General features: G+C 39.8%; 1 protein-coding gene across 1 annotated transcript in view; it reads right to left on the reverse strand.

Annotated features, from left to right (window-relative positions):
* Positions 1 to 2,541, reverse strand: part of STK17B (serine/threonine kinase 17b) — a 42,983-nt gene extending 40,442 nt beyond the window's left edge. The window contains exon 1 of the mRNA XM_025405205.1: positions 2,264 to 2,541. The gene's annotated coding sequence lies outside the window, so the exon portion shown is untranslated. The remainder of the gene's footprint in view (positions 1 to 2,263) is intronic.
* Between the last annotated feature and the right edge of the window lie 14,968 nt (positions 2,542 to 17,509).

Below are 17,509 nucleotides of genomic sequence, written 5' to 3' on the forward strand. Positions count from 1 at the left end.
CCAGGGAAGGGACCTTCCCCAGTCACACCAAGTCAGTCACCTCATACTGACCACATAATGATCAGGAAAGTGACTCTCACTGATTCCATGTTTATTCCCTATAGATGCAGAAAAGGAGGGTTTTGCCCAAAGAAGAAGGCCTCAAACTCAAAACTCTAGCCACTGACACACCCTCCTTCTGAAGAATTTATGTGGAAAAGGCAGAACAAGCTCTACGACCTGTCTAGAACTGAATGCACCAGAAACCTGTGGCCAGGCTAAAGGTAGCCAGACACAGGCAAGGCCAACAGCCTCTGAAGGGGTGTGGCTCAACCCCCCACCCAACAGGGGTGCTCACTGAATGGAGACAGGCTCCTCCAAACAGATCCCCTCTCTGGAGGTAGGAATGGTGAGTGTATTCAGATGGAGATGTCACAGTGCATTTACCCATGGTACCTACAACAAATTGCAATTTTGAAAGCACTGAGAACGAGAGACTCTAAGAGACCTCACATTCCCTGACTCTCTTGAAACACTATTAGCAAAGGTAATTGGGGCATGTTTTGTCTGATGAGAATAATAACTCAGACTGGTACAAGTGTCTTCTTTAAAGGGTGACACAGTTTTCCTCTCCAAAACATCCATGTTCAACTAGGGCCACTATGCCAATCCAACCACTCACTGCAGTTTATAGCGTATAACCTGTCCTGTAAAAGCTACCCAGAAGAAATGCCATGCACATTGGTGAATATTCTAGTAGTCAGATTTTTTTTTTTTTTTTTTTTTTGAGACGGAGTCTTGCTCTGTCACTCAGGCTGGAGTGCTGTGGCCGGATCTCAGCTCACTGCAAGCTCCGCCTCCCAGGTTCACGCCATTCTCCTGCCTCAGCCTCCCGAGTAGCTGGGACTACGGGCGCCCGCCACCTCGCCCGGCTAGTTTTTTGTATTTTTTAGTAGAGACGGGGTTTCACCATGTTAGCCAGAATGGTCTCGATCTCCTGACCTCGTGATCCGCCCGCCTCGGCCTCCCAAAGTGCTGGGATTACAGGCGTGAGCCACCGCGCCCGGCCTCTAGTAGTCATATTTTTTAAAGTACATAGATAAAATTAATTTTAACATTTTATTTAACCCAGTATTTCTAAAACATTGTCATTTCAACATGTAATCAACATAATTATTGAGACTTCCTTTATTTTAAAATAATATTTATAGTAAAATAAAAATTATTTTACTTCCTTTTTAAATATTGTCTTAAATTTGGTGTGTATTTTATACTTACAGCATGTCCCAATTTGTATGCCAAATTTTCATCGGAAACACTTAATCTGTATTTACATTTCACAAAATTTACTGTTGCAAAAAGCAGATTCACATTCCTAAGTTGTTTTGAACATACTAAAGTTTTTCACACCAGGTGCAGTGGCTCATGTCTGTAATCCTAGCACTTTGGGAGTCCAAGGCGGGTGGATCATTTGAGGTCAGGAGTTCAAGACCAGCCTGGCCAACATGGTGAAACCCCGTCTCTACTAAAAATACAAAAATTAGTCAGGCATGTTGGCAGCTTCCTATGATCCCAGCAACTTGGTAGGCTGAGGCAGGAGAATCACTTGAACCCAGGAGGCAGAGGTTGCAGTCGGCCGAGATCGTGTGCCACTGCACTCCAGCTTGGGCGACAAAGCGAGACTCTGTCTCAAAAATAAATAAAGTTTTTCAATAACTAAATAGGGTATCAGTTTCTTACTCTAAATTTAATGACAATGAAATAAGATTGAAAATTTAGTCATGTTAGCCACATCTCAAGTGTTCCATGGCCACGTGTGCCTACTAAGTTAGGCAGTGTAGGTCTAAAGGGCTAGAAACGTGCCTTCTAATTGTGTCTAAATTTCCAGTGCTAGAGACAATCAGAGCAGTCTAGAGCTAGAAAAGTTCTTGCAGTTCAGTAACCCAACTCCCTTGTGTTAAAAGGGAAGAAACCTACAATGAGAGAAGTTGAGGGACTTGCAAAAGATCACACACCTAAACTAAGTGTATCCGAACAATAATTTAGGTCTCCTGACTCTTAATCCTAAGATATTATTTAAGCCTCTTCACATCAGACATACTTCAGGATAAAGTAATTTTTAAATTTATCTGAATCATCACTCCCATGATACAGGCAAGAGAAAGCAAACCTGTATCCCAACTGCATTCTCATAACCTGATAAAAGCACACCCTACAATATTTAAGGCACCCTGCTTCCACTCTGTCATGGGGTCCATGTGGTTTCATCTATCAGCCCTCTTACCTCAATGCGTCACCGCTTCCTCTCTTTGGAGCCACCTGGGCGAACATCGCTGCCGCCCGCCCCCAGAGCATCCGGCCACATTTTTCTGTCTGCAGTTTTCCTATCCCAGCTGTCTACCACACTTTGTTTAAGGTTGTGCTTCAGAGAATCCTTTATATTTGCAAACCAAAATATTCAGTAGAAACTACAGCAAAGTTGTAGAAGAGCTGCTATGCTCCAGCCACAAACACACCAGGCTCTAAAGTTCTACCTCGTGAGAAGCTGTGAGAGAGAAAGAGAAGATATATGTGTGGTTAAATGTGTGACATCAGACAGCTCTGCCTTCAAGTCCCAGTTCTGCCCATTCCTTGTTGTGTGACTTTGGGCAATCCTCAGTTTTCTCATCTGTAAAATGGGGATAATAATAATAGCTACCTCCATGAGATTGAAATGGGATAATGCATACTAAGAACAGTGCCTAACAAGAGTAAACCCTTGGTTCCATTCCTATAAGCTATTATTATTTACCAGTGGTTTGCCAGCTCCCCATGTGCACTACTGCACCCTGTGACTAGTAAGATGCTCAAGACATTGTGGGTCCTATGTAAATATTTGTCAAATGGCTTTATAAGATACTTTTGATTTTCCTCAAATCTTATGGTTGATGTTAGTAGGGATCATTGGGGAAGAAAAAGTCATTGGAAAGGAAAGGGGAGAGGGAGGGGACTGCTTTTCCTTTCAGTATCTATCTGGTGGAGACACCCAAGTTCAGAATGAAGCTCTAAGGTCAACAAATGGTGGCATCCAAGGACCCGTGTGAGATAAAGAAATTAGTCACTAGTGTTTAAAGGAAATAGATATCAAGCGGTGCAAAGAAATAAATATAGGGTATAAATATAGGGTGCCATCTATTTGATTTGAGTAGATAACGCCTGTGAGCTCTCCGTAATAAATCTCTTCCTTTTTCACTTTGCTAAGAAACTTCCTCTACCAACTGCATATACCATGAATGACAACCTGCTATCACATTCTCCAGGGTACATGGCAGGTACCCTTCCAGAAACCCTTCACTGAGTGAGTCTTCTTACAGCAGGCAGTAGCAGATATAGATAAGGCAGAACCAACTTTTAATCCCCAGCAACTCCCTTGTTAGGAGTGGTCTCTGTGTCAACTGGTGTAAGGTGATAGCATGAACATTGAGAAGGCCAATCTACTCTGAAAGTTGAGCCATTTTGTGGCATAAAAGCATTAGTAATGTGGGAAATGGTACTATTCCTGATTATCACAGCATTCCTGACATTGAGAATATTCAAAGATTCTTGAGTCTTTTTAGTAGTTGGCCTTTCCTTTAGATTTATAGAGCAGCATTTCATGGCTTCACTTTTTACCGAAGAAGCAGTAAGTTCAGAGCTGTTCAGAACCTTTAGAAGGTCACAGATTATGAGAGAATGGTTCTGTAATTTACCAGCTGTGAGATCTTGAGCAGGTTAGAAAATCTGTATGCCTCTGTTTTTCAACTGTAAAATGGAGATAATATACTTGCCTCATAGTGTACATGGCAACAACAGCTCATAAATAATGAGACTGGCACTGTTCTAAATGTGTTGCTTATGTTAATTCATCTAATCCTCACATCCTCCTATGAGTTACAGTGCTATACCTTCCTCTTTTAAAGATAAGAAAATTGGCCGGACCTGGTGGCTCACGCCTGTAATCCCAGCACTTTGGGAGGCTGAGGCGGGTGGATCACAAGGTCAGGAGATCAAGACCATCCTGGCTAATACGGTGAAACTCCATCCCTACTAAAAAAAAAAAAAAAAAAATTAGCCGGACGTGGTGGCGGGCACCTGTAGTCAGCTACTTGGGAGGCTGAGGCAGGAGAATGGCGTGAACCCGGGAGGCAGAGCTTGCAGTGAGCCGAGATTGTGCCACTACACTCCAGCCTGGGCGACAGAGTGAGATTCCGTCTCAAAAAAAAAAAAAAGATAAGAAAACTAAGGGACATGGAAGTTATATACTTGCTTGCAGTCATCCAAGCAGTGATGAGTAGAGCCAGGATTCAAGTCCATCCTCTACTACTCAGGCTTTTTTTTTTTTTTTTCGAGACAGAGTCTCACTCTGTCACCCAGGCTGGAGTGCAGTGGCGTGATCTCAGCTCACTGCAACCTCTGCCCCCCAGGCTCAAGTGATTCTCATGCCTCAGCCTCCTGAGTAGCTGGGACTACAGGCATGTGCTCCACATCCAGCTACTTTTTTTTTTTTTTTTGTGAAGATGGCGTTTCGCCATTTGCCCAGGCTGGTCTCGAACTCCTGAGTTCAGGCAATCCACCTTCCTCCAGCCTCCCAAAGTGTCAGGATTACAGGCGTAAGCCACCGCACTCAGCCTACACAGACTTTTACTGTGGATATTTAATAACTAGCTACTAACAAAAGAGCACACTTTCTTGGGTGTTTTATTCATCTAGTTCCTGGCGTCCTTGTTCTTTTCAGCCTTTTGTTTCTTCTCATATCCACCATTCCAAAATTGCTTTATTGTTAAAATAACTTTACAAGTATATAAAACATGCAAAAAGAGAGGGCTAAAATGATCCTTATGTAATGGATCAGAGTTAGAGACATCTGGTTGAAACTCCTGTTTAGCTTAATATAGATATAGATATTTACATATAGAAATATTTGTAAGTTATGTATATATACATAGGTTTATATACACATGTATAGCTCCTTGCTCTGTCAACTGAGGGTGCCTAAAAAGTAATGACACCTCAGAAACAACAGCATACTTAGCACACTAATATCATTCTCCAAGAAAAGGAATCAAAGCTCTTCGGAGTAGTGGCTGCTTCTATGACTGAGGATGGAAATATACAGATGGGCCTGAAGTATCTTGTAGACCAGAAAGAAGGAAGTGCAAGCAAACACCACCATGCAATTATGGGGGCATTCAAAGGGAAGGGACCCAGGAGCCAACTACAGGGCTCACAATGGCCAAAGCTAGGACAATTTGAGCAACACAAGAAATAAAGCAGTAGTAGACTATAACTCAAAGTATAAAATAAATATCTATGAATTCATACTGATATAAATAAATGGTTGAAATAGGCAAATCTTCCATACAGAAGAAATATGAATAATTTATGCAGATACTCCACCCTCAAGTCGGTGGAGCATAACTCCCTACTCCTTAAGTGTGGGCTGCCGATAGTGACTTTCTTCCAAAGACTGAAATACAGGAAGAGATGGGGAGAAAGGAACTTTAGGGTGGAGAAACCTGATGAAACCCACCTCAAGCCAGATGATCAAGGTTAAGGTCAGTAGTCATAAGTCAAAAGTCATGATGTTGTGTACCCTTAATATAACGTGATAAGAATGATACTTTGCCTGTGTAGTCTTCCTCCTAAAAACCCATAACCCCAGTGCAACCATGAGAAAATCATTTGACAAATCCAAGTTGAGGAACATTCTATAAAATGCCTGACCTATACTCGTCAAAACTGTCAAGGCCATCCAAAACAAGGGAAGTCTGAGAAATAGTTACAGCCAAGAGGGACCTGAGGAGATGCTATGACTGAGTGTAGTGGTATCCTGGGTGGGAACCTGGAATAGAAAAATGATGTTAGGCAAAAACTAAGGAAATCTTTATTGAATAATAATGTATTAATATTGGTTTATCAGTTGTGACAAATGCACCCTTGCTAATGTAAGATCCTATAATAAAAAGGGAAATTGGTTGGGTGTGAATCTAAAACTGTTCTAAAATGAAAGGCTTTGTTTAGAAAAATGAATGAGTCTGCTATTACTTTAAATATTCAAATTTAGAGAATGTAGAACTAATCAAATAATCAAAATATAGTCCTGCTATTATTTTTGCAATCTGTTCAGAACACCATCGTGTTAGTGATTTGATGCAGGTTCAATCCAATATCAATCTCCAATCAAGATTTCCAAGTCAGGTAAAAGTATATGCAATAGGAATCCAGAAAAAGATCCAGAAAATTGTATTTTGATATCATGTATATCGTCTGATTTTAATCACAAAGTGAATCTTTCACGTAGCATGTTGCCCAGGGTGGTCTTGAACTCCTAAGCTCACTTGATCTGCCTGTCTTGGCCTCCCAAAGTGCTGGGATTACAGGCATAAGCCACTGTGTTTGGCCTCTCCTTTAATTTCTAATATGGTAAATATTGACCATATTAACCGTGTCCTGTGGACCATACTTACTAGATTATCATATTTACTGTATTTACCATTACTTATCTACATAGATATAACCTGCATCAACCAAAACTCTTTGAAGTCCTGAGTAATATTTGAGTGTAGAAAGTTTGAGAACCAAACAGCTTGAGAACTGCTATTCTCATCATAGTGACCAGTTTGCTCTTTGAAGACTGGGACATTTGTTACTCTATGGCCACCCTGAATTTAGAGAATTCCTCATCTTTTGAGTCCATGACAGTGAAAGTGACAAATATACTCCTTGCAGCTTGGGAGGAACAATTACCTTAGGTTCTATCAACCAATCACACATACGCACTTGAACCTTTGAATCTGGCGCTAGTAAGTCTGGGCCATGAAGAATGCTGAGACAGAAGGAGGGGTAGCAGAGCGAGCAGGCCCTGGAAACAGCAGGTCTAGTGGCATCTCCAGTGTCCACGGCACAAGCTGCTGTGTAGAATCCTAAATTTGGGCAATAGTGTCATCATCTTCCCCTGAACAATCCACAGACATGACTTTGGATGTTTTTCCTAGTTATCTTGTCCTGACTTTGGTTCTCCAGCCTGGATCTCCTTTCTATGAACTACTCAGTATATTTAAATACATTCTTTTTCAGCTTCAGATATCCAGAGATGTTTAGTTGCTTGCAATTAAGAACTCTGACTGGTCCTATGAAAAACCGATTTCTTAGTTAGCTTCTATGGTTATATATTTTGACCACTTTTACATTAATCAGCCTTTCTGAAATTCTACAAATAAACCATGGTTAACCAAAATGAAAAGAAAGCAAAATAAATGACCCTTTGTTTTATCTGCCACAGAAAACAAACAACAGCCAGGCACGGTGGCTCATGCCTGGAATCCCAGCATGTTGAGAGGCTGAGGCAGGAGGATCACTTGAGGCCAGGAGTTTGAGACCAGCCTGGGCAACATCGAGAAACTCTGTCTCTACTAAATAAATAAATAAATAAATAAATAAATAAATAAATAAATAAGGTAGGCATGGTGGCATGCGCCTGTAGTCCTAGTTACTCAGGAGGCTGAAGAAGGGGGAATGCTTGAGCTCTGGAGTTCAAAGTTGCAGTGAGCTATAGTTGTGCCATTGCACTCCAGCCTGGGCAACTCTGTTTAAAAAGAAAAAGAAAAAGAAAAAAAAAGAAAACAAACAACAACACAAATAAATTAAAACATCTAGCTTTTTGAAAGATGAAAAAAAATGTTGGCATTCTACTCTGGCTATAAACTTTTACTTAGACTTTGGAATTGTGATCCAACTTTCAACAAGCAGAGTGTAAGATTTTCATTGTATTACTTCCCAGCTATGCAATTTCTATAAAATGGGCAAGAGACTCTGAAGAGAATGCCTGGTGACGCCATGCCATGTGCTTAGTTCATTATAAATCATTTCAAGTACCTCCAGCCTCTCTGAGCCAATCAAAACAGAAATGTTCTAACGCATTTGAGAGAATCTTATTTTATAGAGTGCTTAAGAGAGGCATGAAAAGCATACTAGATTTCAAATGTACCAAATTATCCAGAAAGGATTTTGGAACTGGTTCCTATTAGGTTACTTTCATTATTATTTAATACGAAATATAAAATATAACACTTTTCTGTTTGAGCTGCTAGTGCCTGGAATGCTTCTGCCTTCTACAATTTCGCAAGCAAATTTTAACACATTTCTATTCTAGTCTAGTTACTACCTTATTGCTAGACATCAAAGGTGAAAAGTGTGCAGGTCAGTTGGGCCCTTCAGATCTTTCCATTTCATGCTAACTCAAATTATTAGGGACTTAAATTAATTTTGACTAGAAAAAGCATCTTCTTCTACAATTGAAATACTACCACAGATGAAGGATTCTTCGAAGCAGCGTCTTGAAATAATTTAGGGAAAACATACAAGGAGAGCAACCCATTGCTATTTCCTCTCATCTCCAATTTCCACAGTTAACTTCTCAGGAGAAAGGCTTGTGTATAGTAGAAATCCATAGACAAGCATAAATTAGTACACCCCACCTTAAGAAATTTAAAAACCGGCACATGGAATGACCAATATTAACCTATTTCTTGCAAGCCTAAACTATGGACACACCTTTTTAAATTTGAGATTTTTGAGCACTTGACAGATGATTATCTTGGTCTACTTGAGAGACGTTCCATAGGCATAAAATCAGTTGTCTTTGTTTCTTCCTGTCTCTCACCCAGGCCTTTTTTTTTCTCTTCCTGCTAAGAACAGGAAATTGCAGAAATAAAGATTTGATCAGTTCCCATTAATTCAGTGAACTTTGTTTCGTTTAACCTAAGCTAACAGCACATTTATAATTTGCTCAAATCATACAAATTATCAGAATAGGCTAGTTTTGTATATAATTATCTCAATCACCAGTCCTCGCGTTCTTCTTCTCATTAAGCCTGTCTCTGAGGAGGCTGTCCGTTCACAGTAAAAATAGGCAGTACCTTTGAGACACTTTCTGTTACTCATTGACCTAGAAAAATCCCCTGCTAGTAGCTCAGTCCTGAGCAGGCCTGAACGCTTCTGGGTCAATCACACATGCTGAATATGGCACAGGATATATTAATATTGATAACACTTGATGTCTGTACAGCATTTTAGTCAATATAGAGCTTTCACATGCAATGACTTATCTGAGCCTCAACAGTCTAGGGATTACTGTTAGCAAAGCCAGTGTTATCCCATTTTACAGATGAGAACAGAGGTCATGAGAGTGACTTGTCCATCAGAGGTCAGGGCTCAGTCTAGGGCTGAAGACTGTGAGCCCTTCTCAGTGACTCCTAACAGAGAAGACTCGCCAGAGAGCACACTTACCCGAGACGTGCTTTCTCTTCTCACTCACCCCACCCCTTGTCTGAAGCATTATAGGAGCCCTGTGACAGACCAGCTGCGAACAATGCAGAAGAAAGGGAAACATAATTTGTCTGGAGGACCCAAAGTGCAGATGGCAAGCCAGACCGAGCCCCACGACTGTCTTACCTGCAGGTGTGTGCAGCACCAGAAGCCCCAAAACGGTGTTCACATGTCCCCACCTGGCTGGGCCACACTCACTCCCTGCTGCGGCCCAGATTGCCTGAGGAGGTTTCACGTGGGGATTTAGGAAAATTAAGAATGATTTACCACCTAAAGTAATAAGATTTAGCACAGAACTAAGAATTGCAAACCAAGAGCTAAGGTTAGAGGGAGATATTTAAGAGAAAGAAATGCACTTGCTGTTTTTAAAAGCTGGTATTTCTGTAGTAAGAATGAAGAACTAAGAGTACAAATAATTGTTTTTACAGTGAAATGACACAGAGGAATGTTCTAAGTAAAGCGGGGCAATACATTTATACGTAAGATGCAATGTGTTCGTCATTTTATTTAATTCTTGGAACGCAACCTTGAATCGTTATTCTCACTTCTCACATGAGGAAACTCAGGCTTACCGAGTTTGAGTGACTTACTTAAGGCCATATAGGGAGTGAGTGAAGACAAAATTTGAACTCAGACTACAAATCCCATTTCTTTTCAGGATACTGCACTACAATCTAAGTACAGCTTACCTGGTCTCATTTTTATTTTCCATTATGTCCCATCTCTGTAACTCATTATTCAAATAAGTTTATATTATTATAGTGGGAACCTACTTATCTGGTTGTCTAACTTCTAAGGAACAGGAAGTAGGCCAAAACTCTTCTGAGAAACATAATAGATGTTACAGCGTTCACATGTGAGAAGATTCTCCTTGGCAGTCATTCTGTCTTTCAAGTATACTCTGTAATTATTTTGGATGTTTATAGGACTGCAATGATAGGATACTGCAGGAGCTTTCCCTCTGATCTTCCAATGACTGGCTGCTTTTCCAACTTCAGTTCTCATCTTAAATGTTACATCCTCTGAGAGGCTTTCTCCGCCCCTTGCTGCTCCCTGTTCTTTATAGCACTTTTTATTAACAATTGGTAATTATGGACTTATTTGTTTATTGCCTGTCTTCCCCATAACATTGTAAACTCCCCAAAGGCAGGAAACATGGCTGTTTATTCAGCAGTGTTTCCCAGCACTTATGGTACCTGGCACAAAGTAGCCACTCAGTAAGTGTTCATGGGATGGATGGATGGATGGACAAATGGACCTGTGGAAATAGGTGGTTTGGTCGTCTGACCTAGGGAAGACCGGATTACATTTTGAGCTAGGGTAGCTCAATCACCCTTTCCATATAAATAACCTTGAGATTTGGTGGCCTCCCAAAGACAATAGACAGGAACTATGAAGCCAGTCCACTGGGACAGGAGGAGGAAGGAAAGTAACATCTACTGAGCCCTTAACAAGTACAAAGCAATGAACTATTAAAAGTAATGGTGGCTGGATGTGATGGCTCAGTGGTGGCTCACGCCTGTAATCCCAGCACTTTGGGAGGTTGAAGCAGGTGGATTACAAGGTCAGAAGTTCAGACCTGCCTGGCCAAGATGGTGAAACCCTGTCTTTACTAAAAATACAAAAATTAGCCAGGTGTGGTAGCAGGTGCCTGTAATCCCAGCTACTTGGGAGGCTGAGGCAGGAGAATCACTTGAAACTCAGGTGGCAGAGGTTGCAGTGAGCCGAGATCGTGCCACTGCACTCCAGCCTGGGTGATGAAGTGAGACTCCATCTCAAAAAAAAAAAAAAAAAAAAAAAAAAAAAGAAGTAATGACAAAACCCGCAATTACTCTTGCACCAACCTAATAGCTATACATGGACTTATTTAACATAAAAAGCACTGCAGGAGAAAGAAATCACCCCTATTTTACAAATGAAAAAAGTGAGACTTACACTGGTGAGGTTGCCCAAGGTCACCCAACAAAGTGGCAGAACCAGGATATGAAGTTAATCTGTCACTTTGAAGACCATGCTTTTTTTTTTTTATAAAGCAAATTTGGCCAGGCACAATGACTCATGCCTGTAATCTCAGAACTTTGGGAGGCCAAGGTGAGAGGATCGCTTGAGCTCAGGAGTTCAAGACCAGCGTAGGTAACATGGCAAAAACCCCATCTCTACAAAAAATACAAAAATTAACTGGGCATGGAGGTGTACCTGTGGTCCCAGCTACTCAGGAGGCAGAGTTGAGAGGATCACTTGAGCCCAGGAGGTCAAGGCTACAGTGAGCCATGATCATACCACTGTACTCCAGCATGGGTGACAGAGTGAAATCTTGTCTCAAAAAGAAGCAAATTTACTTTAAAACATGTTTTCCTTTTTTTATTGACCCATAACTTACATACAAGAAGTGCTTATATTTTAAGTGTGCAGTTGATAACAAATATGTATACACCCTTGTACCACCACCCAGATCAAGAAATAGTACATTTCTAACTACGGAGAAGTCCTCCCCAATTCCAGTATCTCCATGGTAAGCACAGTTTTGACTTCTATCATCACCGGCTCCTGTTGCCTGTTTTTAAAGTTCACATGATGGAACCTTGATAGTATGCCCTCTTTGTGTTAGGACTTTTTGTTTTTTAGACAGAGTCTCACTGTGTTGCCCAGGCTGGAGTGCAGTGGTGCTATCTCAGCTCACTGCAAGCTCCGCCTCCTGGGTTCAAGCGATTCACCTGCCTCAGCCTCTCAAGTAGCTGGGACTACAGAAGCCCACCACCACGCCCAGCTTTTTTAAAATTTAATTTTATGTAATTTTTTGTATTTTTAGTAGAGATGGGGTTTCACTATGTTGACCAGGCTGGTCTTGAACTCCTAACCTCACGATCTGCCTGCCTCAGCCTCCCAAAGTGCTGGGATTACAGGCGTGAGCCACTGTGCCCAGCTGTGTTAGGACTCTTTTGTCTGTGGATTCATCTATGTTGTTGCTTGCAGCAGCAATTGATCTTTTTCATCGCCGAGTTATATTACCGTGAATTACTATAATCACAATCTGTTCTACTATTGACAGACATTTGCATTGTTTTCAGTTTTATTAATAAAGTGCTATGAAAGTTCTTGAACATTTGTTTTGGTGGACATAAGCACTCATTTCTGTTGGGTACACACTCGGAAATTGGACTTGCTAGTTATGGTGTGCATATATTTGGCTGTAGTTGATGCTGCTAAACAGTTTATCAAAGTAATTACATCAATTTACACTCCTACCAGTCATGCAGAGAATTCCCATTGCTCCATATCCTTGACAGGTGTTACTATCATCAGCTCTTTTCATTTGAGTCGCTCTGGTGAAGGTAAGCCATGCTCTTATAAACTATGAATGGCACCTTAGAATGACTTATAAGCCCTCAGAAAAGGAAAGACCAAGAGTTTGCTTCTGGATCTTACATGAATCTGACTTGATACTACTCCCTGGTCTCAATAAAATGAGGCTTACATTTCTGGCCACCTACTAGGTGAAGGGGAGTCTCCCCAAAGAATAGAAACAGACTAACAACTGGCTCACAAATGCGATTAAGGCAAATAGAGAAATGGGTCAGAGCCAAGGGCAAGACTATCACCTCTATGGTCAGAACCACAGAGACCTCCAACAGAGGGGTGAATAAAGCCTCGTCAAAGTCAGTCCACCTTTTGAACTGGACTATTAGAGCAGAACTAGTTTGAACTTAGTAAGGAAGTGCTTACCTCATGTAGAGGGTCAGACAACTGTCACTACAGTTATTGTATTTTGAGCACTTTGTCTGTGCTACACACAGTGCTTTTCGCTTTATAGAATGTAATAGTTAGGACTGTTGGGTTGTAAATAACAGAATCCAACCTAATTTTTAAAATATTTATTTTTATTTCCAGGGTACATGTGCAAGATGTGCAGGTTACATAGGTAGACATGTGGCATGGTGGTTTGCTACACCTGTCAATCCATCACCCAGGTATTAAGCCCAACATGCATCAGCTGTTTTTTCTAATGCTCACCCTTCCCCGACCCTACCTCCTGACAGGCCCCAATGTGTGTTGTTCCCCTCCCTATGTCCATGTGTTCTCATTGTTCAGCTCCCACTTATAAGTGAGAACATGTGGTGTTAAGTTTTTTGTCCCTGCATTAGTTTGCTGAGGATAATGGTTTCCAGGTCCATCCACGCCCCTGTAAAGGACATGATCTCATTCCTTTTTTATGGCTGCATAGTATTCCATGGTGTATATGAACCACATTTTTCTTATCCAGTCTATCATTGATGAACATTTGGGTTGATTCCATGTTTTTGCTATTGTGAATAGTGCTGCAATGAACATATGCATGCATTTATCTTTGTAACAGAATGATTTACACTCCTTTGGGTATATACCCAGTAATGGGATTGCTGGGTCAGATGGTATTTCTGGCTCTAGATCTTTGAGGAATCACCACACCATCTTCCACAATGGTTGAACTAGTTTACATTCCCACCAACAGTGTAAAAGTGTTACTATTTCTCCACAAGTTTGCCAGCTTCTCTTGTTTCTTGACTTTTTAATAATTGCCATTCTGACTGGCATGAGATGGTATCTCACTGTAGTTTTGATTTGCATTTCTCTAATGATCAGCTTTTTTTCATATGTTTGTTGGCTGCATGAATGTCTTCTTTTGAGAAGTGTCTGCCCATGTCCTTTGCCTATATTTTAATGGGGTTGTTTGTTTCTTGTAAATTTGTTTAAGTTCCTTGTAGATTCTGGATATTAGACCCTTGTCAGATGGATAGATTGCAAAAATTTTCTCCAACTCTAGACCAACCTGCTTATTAATAAAGGTTAATTTACTTAAAGGACAGCTATTCTGAGATTCTCCTTCTCTTTATATAAAGGTGATAAAATTTATTCCTTGTTATGCAATAATGATGGGTGGATGATAATTGCTGCTTGTTATTGGTAAATGTTCCTTTTAACTATACGTATAGTTTGTAACACTAGGCCATTCCCCTCTTCCCACCAATCAATATTTTTCTTTTGAAGTGTGTGTGGGGCTGAATTTTGCTGCTACATGGCAAGCAGGTGAGAAAGTTACTGTTTCACACTGTTCTCTAATACATGTGCACTTTCATCCTGTATCCAAGAATAGCCCTCAGGTTCTTGTCAGCAACATCCTCTCTATTCATGTAGTCAAAGGTTAGGTGAGTTTGTGTATCTGATTTCTCAGCATATCACTAATTTAAGGCAGCAAAGTAGAGAATGGGGAGGGGCTACTTGAGTCAAAATGAAGCCAAAATGAAATTTTAGTGAACCAGAAAGGAGAATTAGAAAGGTATCAATGGTAAAGCATAGTCTGGACCATTTAATTTAGGGATAAAACAGTTGAATATCTACCCAACAATTTACAGCATAATATTGTTTGTTGTCTATAAGGGTGACCCTAAGTCATCAACAAATACATTTTCTCTAGTGTGTCGTATTTAAGATCATAGAAATTTGTATATCTTTTAAAAGATGCCCGTAAGAAGAGTTAAAATGTTTAGGTTTTTCACACTTAGAGAGTTATAATAAGCTGTAAAAGTCTTTTATGTGGAATAATTTAGTTCTTGGCAATAGACGATAAGTGAAGGTATTACTCTAAGAAGTAAAAAGAGAAATAGATGTATTATTGATTACTTGACAAACAGTGTCATGTGTGGCTTGAATGATGAATTTAGTTGACTACTTAGTGTGAAACTGCTTCTTTAGATTTCTGCACACCCATCTGTGTAATGAGTTAGCTAATCCAGAACATTTCTAGGCATGGCACCATAGTAGGTGGTTTCCAAGTCTCTGGCACTTTATTCACTTTATTAGGTGGATTCTGTCACTGAAGTATTTCTCTGCAACCAATAATTCTCTTTTCTTTTCTTCTTTTTCTTCCTCCTTCTTGCTTCTTTCTTTTCTTCCTTCTTTCTTTTCTTCTTTCTTCCTTCTTTTTTCTTTCTTTCTTCTTTCCTCCTCCTCCTCCTTCTTCCTCCTCCTCCTCCTCCTTCTTTATTTAAAAAAACTCCATTAACTCTTAATACAAAATATCAGATTTACTATTTATAACACAGTTATATTGCTTAGGATGAAAACATTGCTTACCTATCAAGCAAATATTCTTCCCATTGCGTGGGAGGCAAGAATTCTGCCACTGAACCAGCAATGCTTCCTCATATTCTTCTCATTTCTTGGTGTTTATGCAGTTGTCTGTGCTCATTGTTAATAGTTGCTATTTGGTTGCAGTTAAAGATTGGCCTCTGGTTACCCTATGAGTAAAGAACCATTAATGAATTGATTTGGGGGGCTGTGTTACATATTCTGCTTTTAGGGCTAATTTTAAAATTAGCTATTAAATTTTAAATACTTTAATTTTTAAAAATTGTTTTAGATAGAAAAATTGAGAAAATAGGAGAGAGAGTTTCTATATACCTCACACCAGTTTCCCTTGCCAACATCTTACATTAGTATGGTACAATAGTTATAATTAAGAAATCAATACATGTTTATTAACTAAAGTCCATACATTATTCAAATTTCTTTTGTATTTACCCAGTGTTATCTTTCTGTTCTAGGATCCTATCCAGGACACCACATTCCACTTAGTTATCATATCTCATTAGACTCCTCTTGGCTGTGATCGTTTTTCACACTTTTCTTGGTTTTGATGACTTTTACAGCTTTGAAGAGCTCTGGTGAGATATTTTGTAGACTGTCCCTCTACTAGAGATTGTCTGATGATTTTCTCGTGGTTAGATTGGGATTGTGTATTTTGGGAAGAAAGACCACAAAGTGTCATTTTTATCACATCATATCAAAGGCACACACTATTAACATAATTTATAACTTTTGATGTTGAACTTAAGCATCTTGGCTGAGGTAGTGTTTCTCAGGTTTCTTCACTGTAAAGTAACTTTTCTCCCCTTTCCTCCTTCGTTTGCTGTACTCTTTGGAAAGAAGTCAGTATGGGTAGCCCCCACTTAAGAGTGGAGTATCTACATAAATTATTTGGAATTCTTCTGCCCAGATTTGTCTCTTCATTTATTAATTATTCAATCAATTATTTATCAGTATGAACTTAGTTATTTTATACTTTGTGTTATAATCAGATACTACTTTATTTTATTGTCCAAACTGTTCCAGCTTTGGCCACTGGAGCTCTTTTAGTTAGCTCCTCGCTTCCCTTTGATGGACTTTCATGGTTGTTTTTGGTTTTATTTTTAAAAATCACTTCAGTTTCTAGCACTACAAGATGCTCTAGGCTTATCTTGTGTATTTCCTAGAAGCGGTCATTTCTCCAAGGAGTAGGGCTAATTTTGATGTATGATTTTACGTCTTAAGTAAAAAAGGCTTAGCTAAGGACAGGTTCAAAGTCAGTCAGAAAACATTTGCTAACGTGCACTCATACAACCATTACCACACCTAAACTCTGCGGCAGGATGAAAAAGATAGGTACGTACACTCCAGCCAACACATTATTGGTATTCCTGCTTGGTTCCAAGTTTCAGGCAGCCTGTTATCTTCATTCCTCCTTAAACATTATTATGAGTGACATAACAGACAGGCTAATTGCAGATGAGAGGAAAACAAACCCAAACATTTTTGCTCCAAATTATCAGTACTATAGTGTGAGAAGAGACTCATGATATATACATTGCTTTTCAAACCAGTGGTACACACACCTCAGGGTACAAAGCAGCAAGTCAAGGAAGAGGCAAAATCAAAGTAGTATCTTAGTGTATCATCCAATATCTTTAATACTTAGGGTTACTCAATAATAACAAGTTGTTATTAAAGCTAAAGGGGTAAAATTCTATTTTCAGATTGAAACCAAGTTTGACATATGAAAAATTTAAATTTACTTAAAAATAAATGAAACATGAATAATTTTATATTGGTGGAGCTAGCTACATGTTCATATTTGAAGGGTCCTTTATTATTATTGGTGATTTGATCAAAGTTTTAAGAAATGCTGATATGGAGTAACAGTAAATTAGCACTAATTGGTTAATAATCTTTAGCTAACAGTTAAAAATGGCTTGTTTTGTTCTGGAAAGCCAACCATTCAAGACTAGAATTGGCCCCTAAGGGAAATGTATGGCTCCTCTTCATTCTCCCTCACTTCCTCCCAGAGGAGAAGCACTGTTCTAGTTAGGACAGGTTCAAGAATCCAGAGTTG

This window comes from Theropithecus gelada, chromosome 12, assembly GCF_003255815.1.
Source record: "Theropithecus gelada isolate Dixy chromosome 12, Tgel_1.0, whole genome shotgun sequence".
NCBI lineage: Eukaryota > Metazoa > Chordata > Mammalia > Primates > Cercopithecidae > Theropithecus > Theropithecus gelada.